Below are 24926 nucleotides of genomic sequence, written 5' to 3' on the forward strand. Positions count from 1 at the left end.
TAATCCAGTTTTATCTAGAATGAAGCCACGATCTTTATCAAGTAATCTGTGGGCGGGAAAAACTTGTCAGTGAAATAAATTCTTAATAATAAAATAGAAATAGACACCAATTTATTTGACTTCAATAAAGACTTGTTATTTCTACGTATATTTTATATCAGAAATAAAAATAAAAACCACGACGTTAAAAATGTCTGTAAAACGTTAAAAGACAGTCTATCGTTAAGGTATTCTGACCTTTTTTTTAAAAAAAATAATTGCGTTTTCTACTAAAGTACGAATCTCGTAATTCCGAATTTTTCAGGCTGGCTTTACGTCAAAGTACCGATCGTTTGTCGTGGACAAAGGCGGATATCTAACCTGTTTTACTTAAATTTTCTCTTTCCCAAAAAATCAAACATCAAGCAAAATCAGAGTTGAGTTTAAACTATTACATTTGGGCCCAAAATTGCCCAAATAGGAACGAAATTATGACTTACTTTAATTGGCCAGCTTCACTATATCTGACATGTTTGGAGAGAGATATGTTTTATATACGAGAGCTAAGGATCATCAGCTGCAACCCCGATCTCCGCTTGGGACTCATTTTAGAGTTCAAAACAAAAAAAAAAGGAATCAATCAAAATTTAGATATTCAATTTATCACATCAAAAAAATTACAACTCGAGAATGGCCGGCGATTAACGCGTCACAAATATTCGTTTCTGTTTTCATATTAAACATTTGTGACTAATTTTATTTTTTGAAATACAGTATTACTAAATTGTTAAATAAATAAAATCCTCGGTCAAGAGAGAGTCGAACTTGAAACCACAAACCATAAGCTTGTCGGGTAGGCAGCGCCTCTACCATTGTTGTGATACCAAATTTAGTTTATAAATTAAAAATGAATCATATTTTTCAAACTTAAAATTCATCTTGAATGCAATTTATTACCCTCTCTAGTGTGTGAAAATAAAATTGCATGGTAAATGTCTTCAAGGCTAACGTAAAGTAAATTTTGGAGCAAGGTAAATTTTCATGAATTAATTTGTTGTAACGTTATTAACCATTTTTTTTTTTTGTACATTTTTCTGTTTTAGAAGAAGCAGGCTTTAATCTGAAAGAAATATAAATCTAAAAGTTATAAATGCTATGTAGTTTAGACAAGTTAGTTTTTATACAATACAAAACACACAAATATATATAGAACTAGAAGACAAAGTGAACAGAGAAAAAAAAGCTCCAAGTTCAGCCATAATTGGGGCCATTATGCAAATTCTATTGTCCTCCTTAAAGTAATAACGGCTTCCCTCTATAAATTTAAAGCTGTTACGGCCGTCATATTTAGAGCACCAAGAAAATATATATGTATGTTCGTAGCAAAATGAAAAATTATCTACCCTTTATTATAACGAGTTTTTATGAGTTTGCTCAAACGATTTCTTTTTTCCTTTTTATAATTATGCACTAAAAATTCAATTATTTATATTTATGGATGGATTGGTCCAAGCTAGCGAAAGATGAAAGATAGAGGCAGTTTTAACCCTTTATCAAATCTATATAAATACATGAACGCCGTCAACAAGTGCTGATAGCCATTAAATCAGTAGTTTTCCAAATAGAAAGCACACATTTTATTTTCTATGTACAGTAAAAGCTCCTTATTCGCGCTTCCTTCATTCGCGTTTTCACTAATCGCGGATTAAAAAAATGCGACCCAATTCCTATATTCGCGGATATTCGCGGAAGTACACTATAATAATAAAAGGATTCCAATAGGTATCCAACCCAATATCCTTTGTAAATGCCGTCAAATGGACTAATAAAAAAAGTAAAATAGATCTTATTACAACTTTGCCTAAAGTATGTTGTTAAATGATATCGCCGAGGACTTTGACATAAGCCGCCTTCGCCGCGATCGGTGTTTTTGAGTATGTAAACGCACAGAATGAAAGCAATTGTTCGTGATCCAGCAATAGAAAAAATGGAAGTGGCGTTGCCATTATGGATCGAAGACCGCAATCAAAAAAGGGTGCCCCTGAGTGGTCCAATGGTCCGGGAGAAGGCAAAGTATCTTTACGCTCATTTTAAAGAACCTGATGGTAGTTGTAGTGGCAAGTTCAAACTTTGACTGCAAACAAAAGCTTTTAAAAACTGCCAAGCAAGAGAAAATTACAAAATTCTTCAAACCATTGCCTAAGCCTTAAGATAATTAATCAAAATGTTCAAAAACTTCAATTAAATTGATTTTTTTATATATTTGTTTTTTTTTATTTTGTCACCTAGGAACGTATCCTCTATAATCCCATATAAATTACCATTCCGTATTCACGGTTTTTGTATTCGCGGCATATTTATGGAACATATACCCCGCGAATAAAGAGCTTTTACTGTATTTATTTATTGATTTTTTGGTGAACTCCATTAAAATATACAGGGTGTTCATTTTAAGACGGCTTAAATGCATTTCATGCTTAAACGGTTAATCTGAGCAAAAAATGGTAGAGGAAAAATTTGTTGCCCGTCACCTCTAGTTTCAGAATATATGACTTGATTTTAGATTCCTGCCCGCATACGCGGCTGACGCTACCAAAAAATGAGAGTTCACAGTTGACCCCCATTTTCATATTTAAAGTGTATAAAAAAAGTAATGAAAGAAACCGGAAACCGCTATTCCATATTTTCAAAATTAAAGGTGCTAGGCCATTTCAAAATCTGTTATTCATTAATCATATTTCAATTTTTTTAACTTGTTATCAAAGAGAAAGAAGAGCACGCGATAGGTCATTTTTGTGTACTTTTTCATCCCCTTTCTACTAAAAATATTGCCAAGGCAGTAAAGCTAGTATTTTTCTTAATATCGGGAAATAAGTAGTTTTCCGAGTGATTTTTCTAAGAAAAATCAAATGTTACGAGCTTTATAAATGTTCTCAAGCATACACAAAATGGCTAAAAATTAATTTTACATCTGTTACAAACAAGAAGGTATAATTATTTTTTGGTAATTTTGGGAGAGTTGCGTTTAATTACCAAAACAAAACTGGATACCTTCTGCCACATATTTAAGTGATCCAATATCTTTCATGTAAAGGATCAAACTTATTCCTTAATTTATTAAATAATGCACTTTTCGCAACTTGTAAAGCATGTACTGTGCCTTTAAAGGTGCCTCCTCAGAAACAGAGAGCAGTTGATAACCTCCAGGCTAACCTGGCTTGCGTATGCGAACAGGAATCTAAAATCAAGTCACATATTCTGAAACTAGAGGCGACGGGCAACAAATTTTTCCTCTACCATTTTTTGCTCAGATTAACCGTTTAAGCATGAATTGCATTTGAGCCGTCTTAAAATGAACACCCTGTATACATTAAACGTTAATATATTAATAACAATTTTAGCTCATATGAAAGTACTATTACTTAACATCAACATCAACTCGTTAGTGAAATACTGGACGAAACTGCATCATCACACTTCTTATTCGATGAAATTATTGTAACAGTGCAATCTGATTGGGGGTTAAGTTCCGAGTAAATTATAAAAAGAAACGTTTCTATCGTAAGAAACGTTTTTGTTTTTAATTTGAGTCCCAACTGATATTAAAGATGCGTAAGCAATTTGTGATTTTTTTATATATATATTGGTGGTAGTTTGAACCGAATATGAGAAGTAAACTTAGTTAGCCAGCTTGAGAGCGTACATCAAGGGTAACATTGTTTGTTTAAAAATAAGTTAATCCATTTTTCTTCAACGAGGGAGGAGTTAATGCCAACGAATGTCAAAAAGTCTTATCGACTTAGACGCCACTCCTACAGTTCCTTTAATACTTGCAACACTTTTAGCTATCCGGAGGGTCATTCAATGAAGCCAAAGGAAAACAAAATTGAATTACAAGGCGTATTATCAAGACTGTTCACCCCTTGGCTTAATATACTCGCCAGACAATGGCTGCAAAAAAAAAAAAAAGACAACTTGCATTGTACTTTATTTTTGTAACAACTCGTGACTTCTTTAACTATATTTGTGCATGCAAAGGGTGGGCTTGAAGCAAGAAAGAAAGAGAGCTAAATCAGGGACATCTCCTAACAATGGGTGGAAGAGGATGTCACATTCAGCCCCACATACTCCAACACCCAGTGTCAAACGGTTCGGAATCTTATTAATTAAAGAAACAGAATAAGGGTGGCCGGGAATCAGATTAAATGGAGATTTCTACAAATTAGTGAGGGCCAACAATGCACACCCACAAGTCGTTCCTCTTTGTTCGGCAAAGATATGACTTCTTCTTCTTCTTGAGGATAACGTAATGTAAAGATTTTGTTTGGTTAAATCCCTGTCATATATCCCTGTTTTTAATTTAGAAAAAGCCTCCACAGCCCATTTAAACAAGGGAAAAAAGGTAGAACTCTAGCCCCCGTCTACTGGTGTAGGTTCAGCGGTGATTCCCAAATGGGAAATTAAGTCTCCCAGGAAGTCGTTCACTCTATTTCGGTTTAGATATGTTCAAGGTAGTTTGAGGTAATATGAAGAAGGGAAATACGGCACCAAGCGGGTGAAATTGCCCCGCTCTGTCTCCCTGAATTGTATAATTGGCATCAATTATGGGTGCTCCCCCATTTCGAAATCCAAGCGTGCTGCCATTGCTGATGTTCCGCTCTGGTGGTGTAACTGAAGTTAACCAAAAACCCCCCCTAGCATTTAGCCCACCAACTGATATTATTCCAACAGGGTTGGCTTTTAGAAGCCACCTTTAATATCTCTCTCCTCCAGTTACTATCGTTACAGTAGCACTCTTATCCAGTAGCGTACCTATAAGTTACTTTATCTGGATAGGCTCTAACCGGTGTGAATCGTTCAGTTTTATGTATGTAAAGCAAAAAACTTCTCATGAACACGTCCAGATATCGGACTTAGCAGTATCCTGGACAGAAATCATAAAATCATGAAAACACGTTAAGGGTTGCTCATTGTGAAGGAACTTGCGGTAAAATTTGAACTTAAAAGAGAAATTTAATTAACACTTAACGACTTTTAGACAGGGAGTGGGACATAAGAGACTGTTTTTTATCAATGACGGGAAAATTGCCCATCAAACAGCCGATAGACTGCAAATAGCTTCAATTAAAACCAAGATCTTTGTCGTACACAAATTATATTAATTTAGAAACAATTAATTTTCATGTACCACCTGACCACATAACATATAATCAAAAGAGTACGCACTAATAAAGCCATAAAAGCAGTGATATGCTAGTCCGGGATTGACTAGAGTATTTAAATTTAACAAAATTTTGAGCGCCTTAACTAGCCAACAACTCGCCTTTAAAGTAAAGTAAAGTAAAGTAATTGCTTGTTTTTTTCAGGCGGGCTTTACATCCAACTACCAATTAGGTGTCGTGGACGGAGGCGACTAGCCTTAAATTTCTTATATTAAGCATTAAATAAAATCCAAGGCCTAAGACCGGGAATCGAACCCAGTACCACAATACATATTATCTTTACAGGTCACGCCTCTAACCACTTGACTACCGTGGCGCCTATAACTCGCCTGTATCTTGTACTGAAAGGGGTACGAGCAGAAGGCCGTGCAGACAGTGTTAGCGTTTAATAATAATTCTTTAACGTTCAAGCTTCGTTTATTCATAAAGCACGTAATTCATAACCTTTTTTTTCCATCAAAACTGCACTTATAAGCTGAAATTTAGTTAGTTACACATGGATAGGCTCAGCTTTGGAGCTGCGCCATTGCTCTCTTATCGCACTCCACAAAACTAGCTACAATTTCCTCCCTATTTAGTGCAACCCAATAGTTAGGTAAATTAGATAATATCCATCTTTAAATTCATGTATTCTTTTCTTTCATGTTTAGATAGTTTTACAAAAAACTGTTCAATATATATTTATCTAATCTCCGAATTGCGTGATGAAGAAAATGAAGTTGTTAGGTTCCCAACAAGTGTGAATAAGTCTATAATTTTTTTAAAAAATATTCCCGACAGCAATAACACGTTATATATTTTACATGTTCAAAGCTCCTTTTATTTTCAAGAATAAATAAATATCTTTGTAAATTCTTTCGGTGTAAAAAGAAATTCCTTTTCCTAAGAAGAACCAGGGAGTGTAAAGCGTTTACTAGAGGCGCATTTCTTATAGTGATCAACAATGAGTGTAAATTTTAAAAAAGTGATAAGATTGCGGTATTTTTCAAACCTAACATGAGAAAGTAAAAATTCAGGAGTTTGGTAAATGAAAAAGTTTTTTTTTTTTATTTCTCTCATCCTTAATCTCATTCTCTCTAGGTACAGGACTATGTGGGGTAGTGTGGTTAGAAATATACACGAAGGACGAAGGAACTAGAGAAAAACTTACTTAGTAAAATGGTAATTATCGTTGAAGGAACTCGGAATTTAGCGACTCATTCAATCTTCCTTAAATATATTTAAGATTAGGTAACCGTAAATTTCAATGAAATAGTATTTTAGAGGAAAACAACCAAGAGGGATGAAGGAATTAACTGAGTGGTTAGCGTACACTGGACTCCTACGCGGAGAACTCGGGGAAGAGCTGCTGGCTCTTAGATTTTTTCTCTTTCTAGGAGCTTCTTACATCACACTGTCCGGTGATGCCCAGTGTTGTCTGTAATGAGGCAACGCAATCTGGAGGCCTCTAGTGCAATGAAGAAAGCTCTGGGCGCCAATAACCTCAGATGTTGACGCGCCTTAACTCATTAAAAAATAAAAAAAAGCCACCCAACTTCCCCTAAAATAGTTCCCGCGATATTTTCCAACGTTAATATACTAAAAATAAAATAAAATTCATAAAACCTGTACAATTACAACTGGTTCAAAGAAAATCGATTAGAAAAACCCAATTCGACTCTGATAATTATTTCTGATGGCTGATGATTTGGATTATTTCTGGGCTCAACTTTACTCGCTCAGAATACTGTTCATTAGGGAAGGGATTAGCTATGAGGTTTCCAGTATGCATACTGGACTCCCACGCGGAGGTCCCGGGCTCGAATCCAGCTGCTGACCCTTACAATTTTCTCTTCCTAGGAGCTTCTTACAGCTCACTGTCCGGTGATGGACAGTGTTGTCTGTAACGAGAGAATATACTGTCCGGAATCCGGCAGTGCACTGAAAAAAGCTCCGGGTGCCAATAACCTTAGATGTTAACGCGCCTTAAATCATAAAAAATAAAATAAATAAATACTGTTCATTATAATTCAGCCAACTAAACAACAGTTTGTGTATTGATTATCTTTTACTAGAAGATACATAAATCAGTTGAAGTACTATTTCACTTAGCGAGGAATGTAAAATAAGCGTAAAAATGAGATAATTTCTACAGAAACTTCCTACAACATTGTATCATTTGGACAGACGAAAAGAAAAATAAACCTGTGTCTGTCTGTACCTAAGTGAGGAAGCGCCTTTAGCTGTTCCAAAAGTAACATTACTGCCATCAGATAACTTGACCATTTTTTTTTTGTTTTTAACTAAAAAGTAATAGAGCAGTAAAAATAACAACCAACTATATACTCACTTAATTAGATGTAGTGTAATAATCTGCTGTAAGTTATAATGGAACAATGCTGATCAAATGTCAGAGATAACTCTAGAGGCAATCAGTCTCATGATGGAAAATCTTACCACATTCACAAAGAAAGAGATAGATCGAGGCTACGTACTTAACTGATGATATTACAATCATCATTAAAATATCATTATCAACGCTTTGTCTTCTTTTTTTAATCATTTTATCACTGCTTGTATTTTGCTTCCGCGAGAGAAAGGACTAACTATTAAACGATATTTGCATATTTTAGCAATTGATAGGGATAATATAAAGCTAAAAGATTTCGCTGTAGTTTGGTCCATTCAGAATGAAATTATTTGCCTTTTTCTTGGTTTGTTTCTAGGTTTATAAAAACCTTTCAACACCAAAAAGAAACAAATACATGTATACCAGGGTGGGTCGTTTGAAAAGTCCGCGCAAAGTCAGAGAGATAGCACCACTGGCGCGTATCGAGGTTATGTTTAGTTAGTAGCATCTCTCGGAAGAACACACACCAAGTTTCAGCCAGATCGGTCAATTTCTTTGTGTTTGGCATTCGTTTGAATCGAGGAAGTCGAGTGATTTTCAAAAAAAATGGATGAAAAAGAATTTCGTGTGTTGATTAAACACTACTTTATGAAAGGCAAAACGCCTCAGGAGACTAAAGAGAAGCTTGATAAACATTATGGTGACTCTGCACCTTCGATTAGAACAGTTTATAAGTGGTTTCAAAATTTTCGGAGTGGCCATATGGGCACAAGTGACGCTGAACGTTCTGGACGCCCTGTTGAGGTTACTACTCCAGAAATCATTGATAAAATCCATGATATGGTGATGGATGACAGAAGAGTGAAGGTGCGTGCGATTGCTAGTGCTGTGGGCATCTCGAATAATATTTTGCATCAACATTTGGACATGACAAAGCTATCCGCAAGATGGGTGCCGCGATTGCTCACGCTTGACCAAAAACGAAATCGTGTGAAGTGTTGCAAGGACGGTTTGCAGCTGTTCCAGAAGAATCTGCAGGACTTTAAGCGTCGTTTCGTCACTGTGGATGAAACATGGATACATCACTACACTCCTGAGACCAAAGAACAATCTAAACAATTGGTTACCAAGGGGGAATCTGCGCCAAAAAAGGCGAAGACCGTTCCTTCGGCCGGAAAGATTATGGCGACTGTCTTTTGGGATTCGCAAGGAATAATCCTCATCGACTATCTGGAAAAGGGTAAAACTATTACAGGTGCATATTATTCATCGTTATTGGACCGTTTGAAAACCGAGCTGCAAGAAAAACGCCCACGATTGGCCCACAAAAAAGTCCTTTTCCATCACGACAACGCACCAGCTCACACCTCAGCAGTTGTGGTCGCAAAATTAATGGAAATAGGGTTCCAACTCGTTTCACATCCCCCCTATTCTCCAGACTTGGCTCCCTCGGACTACTATTTGTTCCCCAATATGAAGAAATGGCTGGCGGGAAAAAGATTTTATTCAAACGAGGAGGTGATTGCAGAAACGAATGGCTATTTTTCAGACTTGGACAAATCCTATTATTCGGAAGGGATCAACAAACTAGAGCAGCGTTGGACGAAGTGTATAAGCCTAAAAGGAGACTATGTTGAAAAATAAAAAAGGTTTACCCCAAAAAATTAAGTAGTTTTTATTTTTGCACGGACTTTTCAAACGACCCTCGTATGTACATTTTTAATGGAAAAGTGATACCCTGCGAACAAAAGCCAAAAAAATAATATCAACAAAAATTAAATTTCTTTGTAATCAGATCAAATTTTATCATTTCAGGAACAAATGCATAGTTATTTTAATGCACATGGAAAGGACGTACAAACGAGTTCAAGTAATGCCACAAAAAGGTAGCTTTTTGGTTTTTGTTATCAATAATTCGAAAGGTAAATTCCAAATTTTAATGAAAAGTTGGAATTTGAAAAAGTTAGAAACATTGCTAAGACATTCAATTGCTAAATTAATCTATACTGATGTTTATTTGTTTATTTTTTAGCGCATCGACAACTGTGGTCATCAGGATCCTAAGATTTTTACTCCACGAACAAGAATCCTCGCAAACTGGGATGACTCTACAAGGTTTATCCCGACCCACCTGTCTAGAATATGGCTTTCATTTATTTAAGACGCGTCAACGTCTGAGGTCATTGATGCCAGGAGCTATTTTCAGTGCACTGCCGGCCTCCGGACATTGTTCTCTCATTACAGACAACACTCTTCCATCACCGGACAGTGAGCTGTAAGAAGCTCCTAGGAAGAGAAAATCTAAGGGTCAGCAGCTGATTGTTGCAGCCATTTGTTTCTAGAACCTGTAGAGCTTCTTCATTAGTTGCTACGAAGTTTGAGAGATCTATTGGTTTTCTGGCAATCATTTAATGGTAGGAGCTGTAATTTTAGAAACAATATCCATCATTTTCGCGTGAAGGTTACTGCTTTGCGATGTTATCCCTTTTTGTAAGTTTTCTCTTACGAAATAATTTTATATAATATATAAAAGGTATTGCTAATTTATATACTCTTATATTAAAAATTGTATTTATTAATACTAAATTCTCCAGTCTATTAAATTTATAATATTACTCATAAAGCCACATTTGTTTTTAATCTATGAGAAATTTTATTGTCATTTGAACGGAGTGTGCGTTGCACAAAAGGAAACTGACGCGCTTGTAAATAGGAAACCTAAAATTATATTGCAATGTCATTACCAAAATTTAGAGAACCGCAGAATTGAAGTAGCCAAAGGTTAGCGCGATATACACTAAAGAAGTACACTAACGAATCCAAGAAAACAATCAAGACATCAACCATTCTAACAAAATTGAAAGAACTAAAAAAGAGAATTTAAGCACAAAATAAAATTTATAAAATAAAAATGAAACGAATACTTTTAGGAACGGATTATCGTGAATACAGCGCTGTGGGTGGTAGAAGGGTTAAATAATTATAACAAAGGCTTGTTCATCGTATATCTACCGGCTACAGGATCATATCATTTTTGTCCTTGTTAATTTTCATGACAACTTGATGGGGGCGGATTTCTATAGCAACCCTCCATATATAGATATATATATTTTTTCCGTTTTGTCTTGTCCAATCTAATCACGCTGAAAATGAATTATATGATGGCATAGAGCATGTTAACACATGACAGCAATGCGTAGAAGTAATTAATGATTTTTGAGATACACATATATATACGATATATGTCCACATGGTATGCGCGACAAGAGGGGAAATTGAGCAAGGTCCAAAAATACCTCCCCTAACTGTGATATCATTAATTGCATCTAGTTAGTGATTTAAATCATATTTGAGGTTTTTTGTGAAAACGAAATCTTTCGGTTTGGTTCGTTTTGATAAATCAGTCAACAGAAATGGTTCATTCTAATCCTATTTGTAAATATCACAAACGATGGCCAGCATCCAAAAATACTTGTCTACAGATTCTGGTTGGTAGAATTATTATTAAAAATAAAGGTTTAATGTCCCATAATGCGGACAAAAATCGACCACAAAAAGATAGACTCCTGTAATATGATTGGTGATTACTGAAATTAATTTACCATATAACATAAATTATTGATTTATCAAGAAATCTATTAAGAAATCAAGAAGGGAAATTTGGTTTTTGTAGGATAAAAGACGCCATTTTTTTTATTTGCGAGTTATATAATTTCTTTCTTTACCTTCTGAAAACATTTTATAATTTGAACATGTTCTCTAACATCTAATCTTCATCTTTAAACCATAAAACAAAATTAGTTCTCCATCTTGGGTATACCACTGTAATGAACATTAGACGAAGAAGTTTTTAGTGTAATTTAAAGAGTTGCATTTTTTTATTTAATTTTTAAACATTAAATGTACAAAACATTTTTTCCCAATTTCTATTTTTGAGAATTCCAAATGTTTGAACAGAAATTGGCCAACTTTTTAAATGACACTGGAGAGTGACAACAAATCTACAGCTCTTTAGAATCGTGCAATAGGATTGGTTATAATGTCACCACATCTTAAATTATTAGCGATTATATGCGGTAAGGTTACTACCTAAAAGTCGGAATAACCCAAAATGTACAATTGATATGTTGAGTTTGTCGCAATGAAAAGAGATCACCTATCATCTATCTCTGTCCGCGTACCAGCATTTACTCGCATTGCCCTAGCATTCTATAGCGAACCATAAAATGCTTTTCTCCAGACCAAAAATTATGTCCTCACTAATAAGTGGGTTTTAAAATTACTGCATAATTAATAAAAATAAATTTTTCATTTTTCATTTAGTAATGTGGAACATTTATTCGCATTATCTATCGAAATGTATGAACATCAAAGACTGTTTAATATTTATTTCAATACACTCAACCACTCAAACTGTAAACAATGAAATGATTTTAATTCATTTATTAAAATTTAATTAAAATATATCATGATTATATATATTGTGTTGGTCTAGTGGTTATGAGCGTGGCTTTGAGAGTGGGAGATCCCCAGTTCGAAGTCAACGTATACTTTTTATTCGCTAGATGTTTACAGTTAAGTGCATGCTTCAGTCTCCGTACACGATACCTCATTTAGTAGCTGAACGTTAAGCCCTGCCTGAATAAATAGGCAATTACTTTACCTACTTACGTTTAAAGTAAATTGTAGTGCCATTTTTTTTGTGAAAAATCTAAAAAAAACTGAAAACTTTTTTCTGGCTGGTGTTGGTTGGTTTTAGTTGTTAGGAAATTGGGTTTGTAGGTGGGAAATCTCCAGTTCGAATCATGCAGTTATTCGAATCATGTAGTTTTTTTTTTTTCTGCGCATCGACTACCGAGGTCATTAGCGCCCTGCGCGTAGTTACTTTTTAATTGTTAGAAAAAAAGTGTTATTTGTAAAGGATGTGCGCAAATCCTCGTCCACGACACGTAATTGGTGGTAGGACATTAACCTTCGTCTGAAAAAATAGGCCAATTAACTTTACCTTTAATTAATTAATATTCAAAAAACATAATATTTCGACAGCTTTTAAGAACACCAACACCTTACATACCTTATTCACAAAACTAAAAGACCCTACACCAAAATTGTTACGTTCAAATGTAATTTATAAAACCAATTGCAAAAATTGTGATGCCACATACGTTGGACAAACATCACAATATCTAAACAAGAAGAGACTATACCAACATCAACACGACTGCAAAACTAAAAAACCTAATGATACCTTATCTGCTCTAACTAAACACCATCTAGACTTACAACACGAATTTGACTTTGACAACACTTCCATACTTGGAATTAACACCAACAGAAACAAACGGAACATATTAGAAATGATACACATTAAAAAACAACGAAAATCCATCAACTTTAGGACAGACACGAACAATCTTTCAAATTTCTACAATAACATCCTTCAAACAGTAACTTAACAAATTACTCGCCACATACCTAGGTTTTTCCAGTCCTATTGTTTTCACCCCTCCATTACCTCTCGATATTCCCCAAAAATCATTTACCTTTAAGGCTGAATGCAATTATTATACTATTTAATATAATATATTTTGGTTAAATGGAGTAAATTTGCATCCAAATAAAGTCCAAAACTTTTACAAGATGATGGTTTTTGGAGTCATACGAAACGCATGAGAACCAACACTAGATTCTAGAAATTTACAAAGCACGAACATAGATATTATTGTTTTAATTGAAAATAGCTAAATTCCATAAAGCATCGGCATTTAATTAATAGATAAAGGTAGCTTGAGGGAATTACATGTTGTATTATGTAGGTAATAAACTTACGGCTGGCGAACCAGCGAACTGCGAGGTGTTGGAAAGATGGTTCTTCTAGTGCTAATGGTGAATACACCAATAATGTCTATGTGCTGTTGGTTGCATTATTAAGAAATGCAATGGTAAACATTGTGAAGCAGCCAGCCAGGTTGATGAGTTAGTGGAATGTCTGGTATGATGATGAAGATGATCAGAACTAGGTATGCCTGTCGGTTCGTCTATGAGTCTGTCGGCTCTGCTACTAACGAGCTACCAACCCTACCGACATTCATACCGTGTCGAGAGCGATCGCTTTCCAAGTAATTAGGTACTGTTGTAGGTACTTCCCATGAGTACACTCTTTAACTAATAATGAAAAACATTTTTTTAAATTAATTAAAACAATTAAATGTAAATATTATAAACAAGTATTTATCCGGAAAGCGAGAGATTTTTTTCAAGTAAGCATCGCTATGTTCCAGCAAGAAATTAATATGGAAACACGAATACTCAACAGTTTAATGTTAGAATTAAAACAATTTGTAGATTGAATTATTTTCTCATCCAAATTAAGGAAAGAATTGTCAAAAATACAACTCCAACTTTACTATTTTAAAACACACACTAAAACGTACAAAGGTTTCATTAATGTTTATTTCATTATTTTTACAAAATGTTGTACCATACATTAACATTTTGAATAACTCCTATACACGACATTCTACCACTACAATTCGGTCAGCAAGTGTAGTACGAGTCGGTAAGTCAATGAAATCGAAAATCTCTACACCAAACTGGTTAGTCTACCTGTAATTATAGATAAAAGTCCGAAATCGGTTAGGGATATGTAAGTTTTCAAAAACAGATTTTATTATTCTGTAAAGAATAATTAAATTACTAGTTATGTTTCACCTTCGTTAAACACTATAAAAAACTGTAACGTAAACACTCTAAAATGACGCTAAACCTTCCTAGACTATAACCTAACATTCAGGATGTGTGGCGTTGTCGGCAGCCCCCTCTGATGACAGATATAATAAACATGCGTTCTTAGATGGTCAATTTATTAGCTCCTATGTCCGAAAAAGTATTTTTTAAAATTCAAATTGGCTTTATATGCTCCGTCCAACTCCAGTCTATCAAAGATCCTAAACAGACCCTCCTCACATCCCTAAAAAACTACATCAAAAGAAGAAAGTGTTCCCTCCTTCGTCTCGCAAACCTGTAGAAAGGATTGGGACAATGAGCCTCATTTTCCGAAGATGTCCCCAAAAACAGACCTTAATCGCAATTATCTCTCTTGTTAGAGCGGATGTTGGTCTAGTGGTTAAGAGCGAGGCTACGCAAGTAGGAGATCCCCAGTTCGAATTCTGCGAATAGCTACTTTTTGTTAGAAAAAAAAGTTTACAGTAAAGTATGAGCTTCCGCCATGTAACCTAATTGGTAGTTGTACGTTAAGCCCTGCCTGAAAAAAATAGGCGATTACTTTATTAACATTACCTCTCTTGTTTCTAAGAGTGTTAAATTCTGGTTATAAAAATAAGTAATAACATATATATATCTTTATTTAGGCGTCACGGTAGCCGAGCGGTTAGAGGCGAGATCTGCAAAGCTAATATGTATTGTGGTACTGGGTTCGATTCCCGGTCTTAGGCCTTGGATTTTACTTAAAGGTTATTAAAAGAAATTTACAGTAAAGTAAGTTTGCTAGTCGCCTCCGTCCACGACACCTAATTGGTAGTTGAACATAAAGCCCCGCCTGAAAAAATAGGCATTACTTTACTTTATATCTTTATTTCTTCCAGTTCTTTTTAGTCTAATACTAATAGAATTTCTGCGGTCTTACTTCGAGGTATCGTTCATGAACAATATTCCTCAAGTCTACACCATAAATCGCAGTACGCTACAATATTTAAGAAAAGTTAACGAATATTTAGAATAAATAATAAGCATGAAAAATTAAGAAAAAGGAAAAACTTTTTGTGAGTTAAATTTACCCCCCAAAAAAAGTAGGAAAGCGCTTCCATGTTAATATTTACAGAGATACTTATCGTTATGTAAGGTGGCAAGCTCCGTTCGGCGGCCAAGTTTTTTACTCCTGCGGCTTACACTTCTTTCTTTTGTAACAAGAGTTTTGGCCAAGACAAAAGTTATTTTAATATTAATACAGCAAGGATACACACCAACATTCCCTCCTTAGCCCAACCCTTCGCTAACGACATCTGCATCTTTTAACGGTTTAGTTACGTGTGGAGATTTGTCCAGAAGGGGATATTTTGTGGCAAGGTTATTGTCCTTAGTTACGCAAGATTTTTTTTCATTTAGAATCTGCTATATTCATTTTTCCCTTTTTGTACGAGAAAAGATAATAATCGGGCAAATTTCCGATTTAGTACTCTCTGAATCAGATAAAGTGTAAGTGCACATTTATCTACCGTAATGCAAGAAAAAAAAAAAGTGCAGTTTAGATTAGATATTTAGCTTCTTAAGTTTCAGGATAAGTAGCGATAATTATGTTTAGGTTAAAATCGGCCAACCCAGTGTCACTTTACTGAGTCGATTTCTAAGATTTCTCAATATCTTCTCCAATGATTTTAATAAAGTATATTTAAGAAGATCTATAATTTTTATTTAAATATAATTTTTCGAAAATTCGATTGAGGGGCATTTTTGATCGAAGAGGCTGTGATTAGACTGGTTTCTAAAATGCCCTTAATGTTTATTATACTGTATTAAAACCTTTATAAAAATAATAAGGACCAAAAAGTGAAGGAATTACCAGAATGGTTGTATTGGTATATTGGATTCCAAATGCAGAGATCACGGGTTCGAATTCAGCTGCTAACTCTTAGATTTTCTCTTCCTAGGAGCTTCTAAAGGCTCAATGTTGTTTAACAAGAGAAAACTTTCCGGAAAAGCGGAAGTGCACTGAAAAAAAGCTTCGGGTCTAATGAGCTAAGATGTAGACGCGCCTAAAATTAAAAAAAATAAATAAGCTCCAACGATTTTATTGAAACTTAGTAATAATTCACTTAGTAATAATAATTCTTTAATTTACGGTCTTATCTTACATTTCAAGGTAATCTTCTTCTTCTTCTTCTTCTTCTTTCAAGGCGCTACAACCAAGTGATGTGGGTCTTGGCCTCCTCAGTACGTGTCCGTCAGTCGTCCCTATTTTTAGTAACCGTCAACCAGTTACCTGGATTTGGAGGATGCTCTTAGCAAAGAGCTCAAGTGAGCGAGCTCTGTCCAGCCATCGCAACCTGGGCCTTCCAATTCTTCGTTTCCTGTCTGGTGTCTCGCGTAGAACTTTGGAGGGAATTTCCCTCAGCATCCATCCCTCCGCTGTATGGCCAGCCCATCAATCTGCTCAACTTGATCCAATTTACTAATGGGAGTTCTTCTGATAATGTATACAGCTCCCTCCAAACCTTGTCGCCAGGTCATGCCTTCGCGTACTGGGCCCTAAATTTTACGGAGCAGCTTTCATTCGAACACCAGCAGACGGTGTTCGTCCGTCTTAGAGATGGTCCATGTTTCCGTGGCGTACACCAAATCGGGCCGAATAAGAGTCGTGTAGAGCCTCAGTTTAGTGCCTCCCGTCATTAATTTGGCATTTAAAACGCTTACTTAGACCGTACAAGCATTTATTGACTGTCATCAACTTCCGTTCCACTTCCTGTGAAACGTCATTCTCCGCTTACCCAAAAAAATAAATGAATAAGAACCAACGATTTTATTGAAACTTGATAATAATGATTACAAACATGTAATATCTTCAACTTTTTCCCAAAAAATTCAAAGAATAATTCTGGGGTGAAATAAGAGGTAGATCACAACTTAAGTGCCATTTTTCTGTAATTTACGGTTTTATCTTACATTCCAGGGTGATGTTTAGTTTCGCAAAATATGGTTGAAATAATTCGAGTAAAAAAGAGTGTGAATTGAAACCTTGAGGTAAGCAGTCAGAGAAAGTGTTGTGCTTTTTATTTTTAGCGAGATTTTGGTTTGAATTGGAAAAAAGTTACTTTGAGTTGGAAAAAAGATTTCCCATATAAAAAGCAAAAATAGAGCTTCACTTCATTCATTCACACACAATAACACCCGTGAAATTGTCTTGAAAATAAAAATCTTCATCGCTTTTCTTCATTTTTTTTGTGATGGTCTGAGGAGGCCAAAGCGTTCTTCGAAGCGAATGGTGCGACATTTTCAACAGTAGTTAGCGTTTTCCTGCTCCTTCTTACCAAAAAGGATACTTACTTTTTTCTTCCTTTAATCTTTCCTTCTTCTTTTACCATTTTATTCCCAGGACTACGAACAGAAATGTGATGAAAATAAAGGCCTGTAGCACCCGGCATGGTGGAGTACACGGAGTTAACTACTTTTTAATGTGCCGTGATGCTAGAGCAATTAGAGCCTTCCAGTTTCCGGAAACCATGCACACAGATGTTGTCCGCAGACGAGCCAACCCCCGCCGTTTCCACAGAGCGCTGCTTGGTCGGTCCAGTGCCAATACTATCGCCGTCTACTCAATCCTTTTTTCTTTCTGTCTTCTCTTGCTTTCATCCACTCTCTCCCTCTGCGGCGCACTCTTCCTTTTCTTTCTGCTTCCTTCAAGTTATACTTCCTGTTTTTCTTTACTTTTTGATATCTTCAGCCAGAGATAATTAGTATCTCTTTAAACCTTGCAACATTTCTCTCGTCATATTTTAGCAAACTCACTTTTTTTAAAAATTTAATTAATTCCTGTACAAAAAATAAAATTTTACAATGAAAAAATGCAACAATAAATTGGTAGGAGCTCTCTCAAACGATTCTGTCCATTTTAACCCTTCATCGGGTGCAATATGTTTGTAACACAACAGGGCGCAACTAATCTGCGAGATTAACGACCCAATAGCTGTTAATTTCATCAAGAATATTTTGGAAACGTATGAAAAATTACAGTTTTCCTTTTTTTTTTAAAAAAAAAAAAAAAATCACAGTCATCCCTAATTTTGAGGTGCACATTTATGAATGAATGTGTGATATGGGTAATTAGCATTATCCAAGAAATGTTTTTTTCATTGATGCCTGCCTATGTTCAGAAGAGCGAAAGAATGACCATGAACCATCTCCGAACGTTTCTGTCGACGTTGCCACCAACTATACCAAATATTATGGCTCCCTCGTCTAAAACTAGATGTAGGTTTTTTATCCGACAATTTAGCTACTTTATCTGTACATACGCCTCAAATTCATCCGCATCATGATCTTCTAAAAATGGAAAAAAAAGCTTGTTTAGTGTCCGAATCCCCTTCTCTTTCTTCTATTCAATATTATTCAACAAAAGACACTCGTTGCAAAAATAGTCAATAAGTAGAAAAGTACATGCATGTGCGCGCGCGTGTATGTAAATGCATATATGTGCGTGCCCGTGTATTTGCGCCATTTCCTTACTCTCATCTCTTTTGCTTGTATATCTATTATAGTTGCAAAATAAATAAACAAATTTAAAAAAAAAAAGTAGAAAACTGTCTTTTAAATGATAATATGTACATTGTAACAGTTTTTGATAAGAAAACTTGATAAATTTCAATACCCAAAGAATAAGACAAAAGTTTTTAATTATTTTATTTCCTTTAAATGATTTAGATTAAAGCAGAATATAGTTTGATACCTTTTTTTCTTTAAATCTTAAAAAATAAAAAATACAACGGTCTCTCTGACGAAGAGAATGTTTTCAGAGGTGCTACGAGAATTGAGTCTATCGCAGTACACCTGTGACCCCTTTCTACGGCCATTCCAGCAGAGACAATCAGACTCTGTCCATGATAACCAATCTACAGAAGAGACCACTTCTATTTTAACCTTTTTTTATTTATACTTATCCGGAGAGGAAATGTAATATAGGTTAAAATTTATTTAGACGAATATAAAGCAATAAATTTTGCTTAAAAGTATTTTTCATTTGATCATTCCCTAAAAACAGGAGTTAACTATGTGTGGTGATAAGGATTGATTAGAGCATTCTATATACTTATCGAGTGTGTTAGTATGTATTAAAGGAAAAGTTGAGACCTACTCGTGTGTGTGTTAGTGGAAAAGTGTATCGAGAATTTAACATCTCTTTAAAGAAATTGAAAAATAAAAGATGTGTATACGAGGTGTGGCTATTAAATAACGAGACTGATGCTGCTACAGAAGAACTATGCATGCGCCAAATCTTAACAACCGACAGCTGTGCAGCGTAAAGCCTTCTCTTTCTCGATTGCAGCGTCTCACGTGTTTGTAGAGAAATCTGTCTGACCGGAACCGTCGTTTGTGTAAGAGGTGTTAGTTTCGTTTTGCCGAAAACATGATACTACACATGTAGCAGAGCAACGAATTGTCGTGAAATTTCACATCAGAACTTGGTGAAACCGCTACTGAAACTTATCTTTTATTAAAAGAAGTTTATGGCAATGAATGTTAATCATGTGCGCTAATTTTTGATTGGTTCAAGCGTTTCCAAGATGGCCGAGAAGACGTCGGCGATGATGACTGCCCGGGTCGCCCTTCCACGTCCAAAACGGATGAAAATATCGATTATAATTAATCAACATTACTACCGTGATGTGCTTGCTCAACTCCGTGAAAGAGTAAGGAAAAAAATGACCCGATTTGTGGAAGAACAAGTCATGGGTTCTCCATCAAGACAACACGTCCGTCGGCTTACACTGCATAGTCTGTCAAGACGTTTCTAGCCAAGTAAAGGATCCCAATTTTAGGCCATCCGCCTTATTCGCCTGACCTGACCTCATGTGACTTTTATCTGTTCCCCAAAGTCAAATCTGCATTAAAAGGAACACGATTTCAGTCCGGTGAAGCTGAAAGAAAAAGCGGCACTCGTCACGCAGGAGGTCAGAGAAAAAGACTTCCAGCACTGTTTCGAATAATGGTAAATTCGTATGGAGCGTTGTATGGATAGGGGAGTGGTGTATATTGAAGGTGATAATAACTAAATATGTATAAATTTAAAATAAAATGTTTTACTACAATAGTCTCGTTATTTAATAGCCACACCTCGTACTCGCACACCAAAATCACAACTTGTATTTGCAGTGAAAATTCCTAGTTTCAATAATTTGATACAATTACAATACTTCTTTAAACCATATGTAAGAGAAATTAAACAGATAAAAACACAATGTTCTATTTCATACGGGAAAATCCACAATACAAATTATTCTTAAAAAAAAAACAAAAAAACGCTGAATCTGAAAAACGAATCAAACTGTCGTAAAAAACGAGCAAAACCTCCGGAAAAAAGTATTACCACCTTAACGGGAAATTGAAACAAAAACCATCCTATAACGGCGGCAGATTTAGGAAATGTTAAATGAGCTTAATACCGCAACTAAGAGGGAATTATGGGACTGGTTATAGTAAAATCTCTGTGCAATGTACTAAGCTCCATATAATGTAAAATCTAATTCCGTTTTATGCAATACATATAATATGCCTAATAATTACTTTAATTACTAAAGTAATTAGCTTATAATGAAATCAAAGTACATAAATCAGATAGTCGCGGTTAACCAATAAGAGTGATAATTTCAGGGTAATATATTTAATTCAGTTAATGAACTTTAAGTAAGCCTCTCGAGTAATGTGCAATAGCAATAATGTGGTCTACTACACTCCTGCGCTCATAACTGAATTTTGTTACTTAATTTCAATAATTATTAATTAATAAAATATTGTGGAAGTGGTTTTATTAATTTTCATTTGATTTTTAAAAAAAGTTTTAAAAACATAAAAATGTGTTTTTAAGAGGAAAAATTCCTCATCTTGAAATCCTATTTGTCTGATCGTCATTTTCAAATTCAAATCGGGACATCGTATTCAGCTAAACATCGCATTGAAGCGGGTGTTCCTCAAGGAAGCATCTTAGGACCTATCCTATATGTTATATACACAGCAGACATACCAATCCATCCTGAAACTGTCCTTCTAACTTATGCAGATGATACCGCTATACTTTCTCCTCACATTGATCCGGTAACTTCATATAGAAACCTTCAAACACATCTCTTTTCTCTTGAGGAATGGTTTAAAAAATGGAAAATCAAGTTAAATGAAACCAAATCTCAAAATATTACTTTTACTCTCCGCCGCATCACTCTTCCTCCGATCTTCTATGACTCAATTCCAATACCTCCTGCCAATGTTGTCCGTTATCTTGGGCTTTATTTAGACAAAAGACTGACTTGGAACCCGCACACACGACTTAAACGAACTGAAGTTAACAGGCGTTATCGACTACTTAAAAGACTTCTAGACCAACGTTCAAAACTTTCACTTAATAACAAACGACTGATTTACAATTCCATACTAAAACCCGCCTGGACGTACGGTATTGAACTGTGGGGTTCAACGCTCCAATCTTCAACGAATTCAATCTCTCCAGTCTAAAATTCTCCGCACTATCGTTAACGCTCCATTTTATGTTTCTAATCTAACCATCCACACAGACCTGGAAATTCCGTTTGTTGGTCAGGTTGCACGAACTCGCTATAAATGTTTTCATCAGAACATGCACTCTCATTCCAATCCTCTTATCCGCCACTTATCATCTCATCACCATCCAGATCATCCTCCCAGACGACTAAAACGCCAGTGGCCTCGCGATTTCCTCTCTTCTGAGGAGAGTAGCTAATCTTAGAGATGACTTAGGGAGTGTTATCACTGGGTAACTTCTCCCCTCAATTAGTGGAGTTTGTAGTGGTATCAGCTATTGACATTGTTACTAATAGTGCATCTAGCGCTGGTGTAACTTAACAAATAAATTAAAAAAAAAAAAAGGAAAAAATATCTAATGAGTTTATTTATTTTCAAAAGTGACGAACTAAAAACAAACATTTCACATTTTTGCTCAGTGAGAGTTCATAAAATTTAGAATTTATCTGCAGTTATTTAAATTTAAGATACATAACCTCATTGAGGCCTCCATTATTTAATTATTTAATTTTATTTTTTGATTTTTTTGAAGACATGTAAACATTTTATGCCATTGGTGCCCGGAGATTATTCAGTGCACTGCCTTTGCATCGTGTTTTCTTGTTACAAGTGCTATCCTTGCCAGGTTAGAGCTATAAGAAGGGTCTAGAAAAAGAAAAACTAACGGCTATCAGCTGGATTTGAACCGGTGATCTCCGTATTTGGATCCAATACTTCAACCACTGAACTAATCTCTTTCCTGCGAAGGGACAGAGCCACACGTACTGTACCTTATCAACTTAATGTTCCTTCATACAGCAGCAGCCTGCTAGTGTTAATGCAATTCTTAATGGTGTCACTTACCTTTGAATTGACCTAAATTTTGCCTTAATATGTGACCTTCCCCCTTCTACAACACAATGAACAGGCAGTTTGGTTTCCTTAATGTTCGTTTTAATAAACAATACCGTTTGAAAAGAAAAACATTAGCTGCATAAAAGTAACGACTATTAGAAAATACTTTAGATGGGATATTGCTATGCTGAACATGAATTTGACGCCATTTATGCAATATAAGAGCCTTTGGCTAGACACGACTTTACTATACTATTCTCTTGCAGTATAAAAGTATTCAAACTAAACTGCATAAATGCAAGAACAGTATATTTTATTTAACAAGTATAAAAGTAGATTTCACTATATTACCATTGCGTAATGCAGATTAATTTGTGTAACCGAGCTAATAATAAATTTTGTATAAATAACGCCCTTGTCCTGATGAACTTTAACAAATTGAGAAAAGTTAGCGTTCTCTGGCCTAAACATTAAGGCTAACATTCAAAAAGTACCTTTCTGAGGCTTAGAAATCAGTAATTCATAAAATATTTGTAATTCCTTCGGGTAACTTCGAAAAACTGCATGATTATCAGGGCGTTTTTTGCGAGGCGAAACACTAAAAATCTGTAATATTTTTGATTGTTTCGACAAGTTTTGCTTGTCAATTTCAAAGAATTATAAGGTATATATAAAAAAATAGTTCGAGTAACAAAAAAATAAGTTTTATTTTTTGAAGATTCCAAGTAATTCACAGTTAGATTATTTTTAATTTACAGTATTTTTTATATTTATCTTATTATCTACTGAAGATGTCAGGTACAGCTTGACGAAACGTCGAGAAACCATAATATGTTTTTTAAAAGTGTTTTTACTCCAAAAATGATCAATAAGTAACAAATGTCCAAGGAAATGTTACAGTTTTTTCTTGAAAATGTGATTGGAGATCCGCAGGTTCATATCGCTGATCTTTACGATATCTATAGTAGCACGCATGTTTATAGTATCTCTGACCGGTTTCAGAGTCTAATTAATCAACTTGGTGCAGAGATCTTCAACCTATCTACACTTTTAGGAACCTTCGAGCTCACGGTTTAGTTGAAGGAACTACATGTTTAAGTTGCAGATAAAATAGTTTATCGAAGCTTTTAATCTACTCAAATTTGCTAAATTATTCTTGTATCTTTATTTAATGTTAAATAGAAAACATCTTAATAAGGCAATTGTATTATATGATTTCCATTTTACGTGCTTTTTAGCTGAGCAACTAGTGATCACTTGCGGGACCCCTGTCAACGTTCTAGGGATCCCTAGGGTTCCGCGGAACGCAGGTTGAAGACCTCTGGAAAATTGGACAACAAGAGTTCAAGACAGTAAGTCAGACGGAAACAAAAGTGAAGTCGAAATCTCTAAATCAAACTATTGATCAACCTGTGATGAAGAATTAAAGTACAAAACCGGTCAGGATCACAATAAACATGCGTAAAGAAATTGCCCTAATTTGAACTCAAATCGTCCAAAATTAATTTCTGGAATTCACACGATAGTTCCGAAAAAAATATAAGATACATTCTCATGATAACAATGATGCATTCTCCTAAAGCTGAAAATCTGCTATGAAATAGACAACTAACAATTTTCATTCAGAATAACTCTTAAAAACTCGCATAACTCTCATTCCAACGAAATTTGTTCAACTTTTCAGTTAAAAAATAAAATATAATAATAATCTAACCATCTATAGAACCATAAAGTGTTCACAGGCAGATGCTTAATTATCTCCGGACAGCTGCAGTACAGCATTGTTTAGTATGATGAGGAGATGGAGTTCACAAAGTGCAACTATACCATTTGGTTAAAGGGTCAAGTATTACAACTCGAAAAGTTCTGTGCCACAATTTAAAGTTAGGGGTCTCCTGGATTATTTTTATTAAAATTCACTGTATTTTATGATTTTATATCATTTACTCGTAATAAAAGTAAATTTATATACAGAATGAACCAGTAAGTAATGCCCATAGGCCTACTGTGTGTAGTACATCTAAAGTGGAGTTCAATGACGTATTGGCCAACTTCATATTTTCCACTGTTCTTGAGTGACGTCACTTTCAATTTTTTTTTCTAAAATCCTTACTTTTTTTGCAATAAAAATGTTATTACTCAGAAAGTTTTAGTCCAAATTCGATTCTGATGACACGGTTAGAAAGACAGATAAATTTCCTAAAAAACTGATACCATTTTGAAGCATAAGTTATTCTCTAAACAGCCTCAATCTTCCTCCGAATGCTGGAAAAATAAAAGTA

At 35.0% G+C, this 24926-nt stretch overlaps 1 protein-coding gene and 1 long non-coding RNA gene across 2 annotated transcripts in view; one reads left to right on the top strand and one right to left on the bottom strand.

Moving 5' to 3' along the window:
- LOC141451044 (uncharacterized) overlaps positions 1-10235 on the top strand; it is a 114953-nt gene extending 104718 nt beyond the window's left edge. Inside the window, exons 3-4 of the long non-coding RNA XR_012456502.1 lie at positions 9346-9416; positions 9563-10235. This is a non-coding gene — a long non-coding RNA (uncharacterized lncRNA). The remainder of the gene's footprint in view (positions 1-9345; positions 9417-9562) is intronic.
- The window catches only part of Sema2a (Semaphorin 2a), a 658355-nt gene that overhangs the window by 481586 nt on the left and 151843 nt on the right, over positions 1-24926 (bottom strand). The window lies entirely within an intron of this gene.

This window comes from Rhodnius prolixus, unplaced genomic scaffold, assembly GCF_049639745.1.
Source record: "Rhodnius prolixus isolate KJV_2025 unplaced genomic scaffold, Rpr scaffold_8, whole genome shotgun sequence".
Lineage (NCBI taxonomy): Eukaryota > Metazoa > Arthropoda > Insecta > Hemiptera > Reduviidae > Rhodnius > Rhodnius prolixus.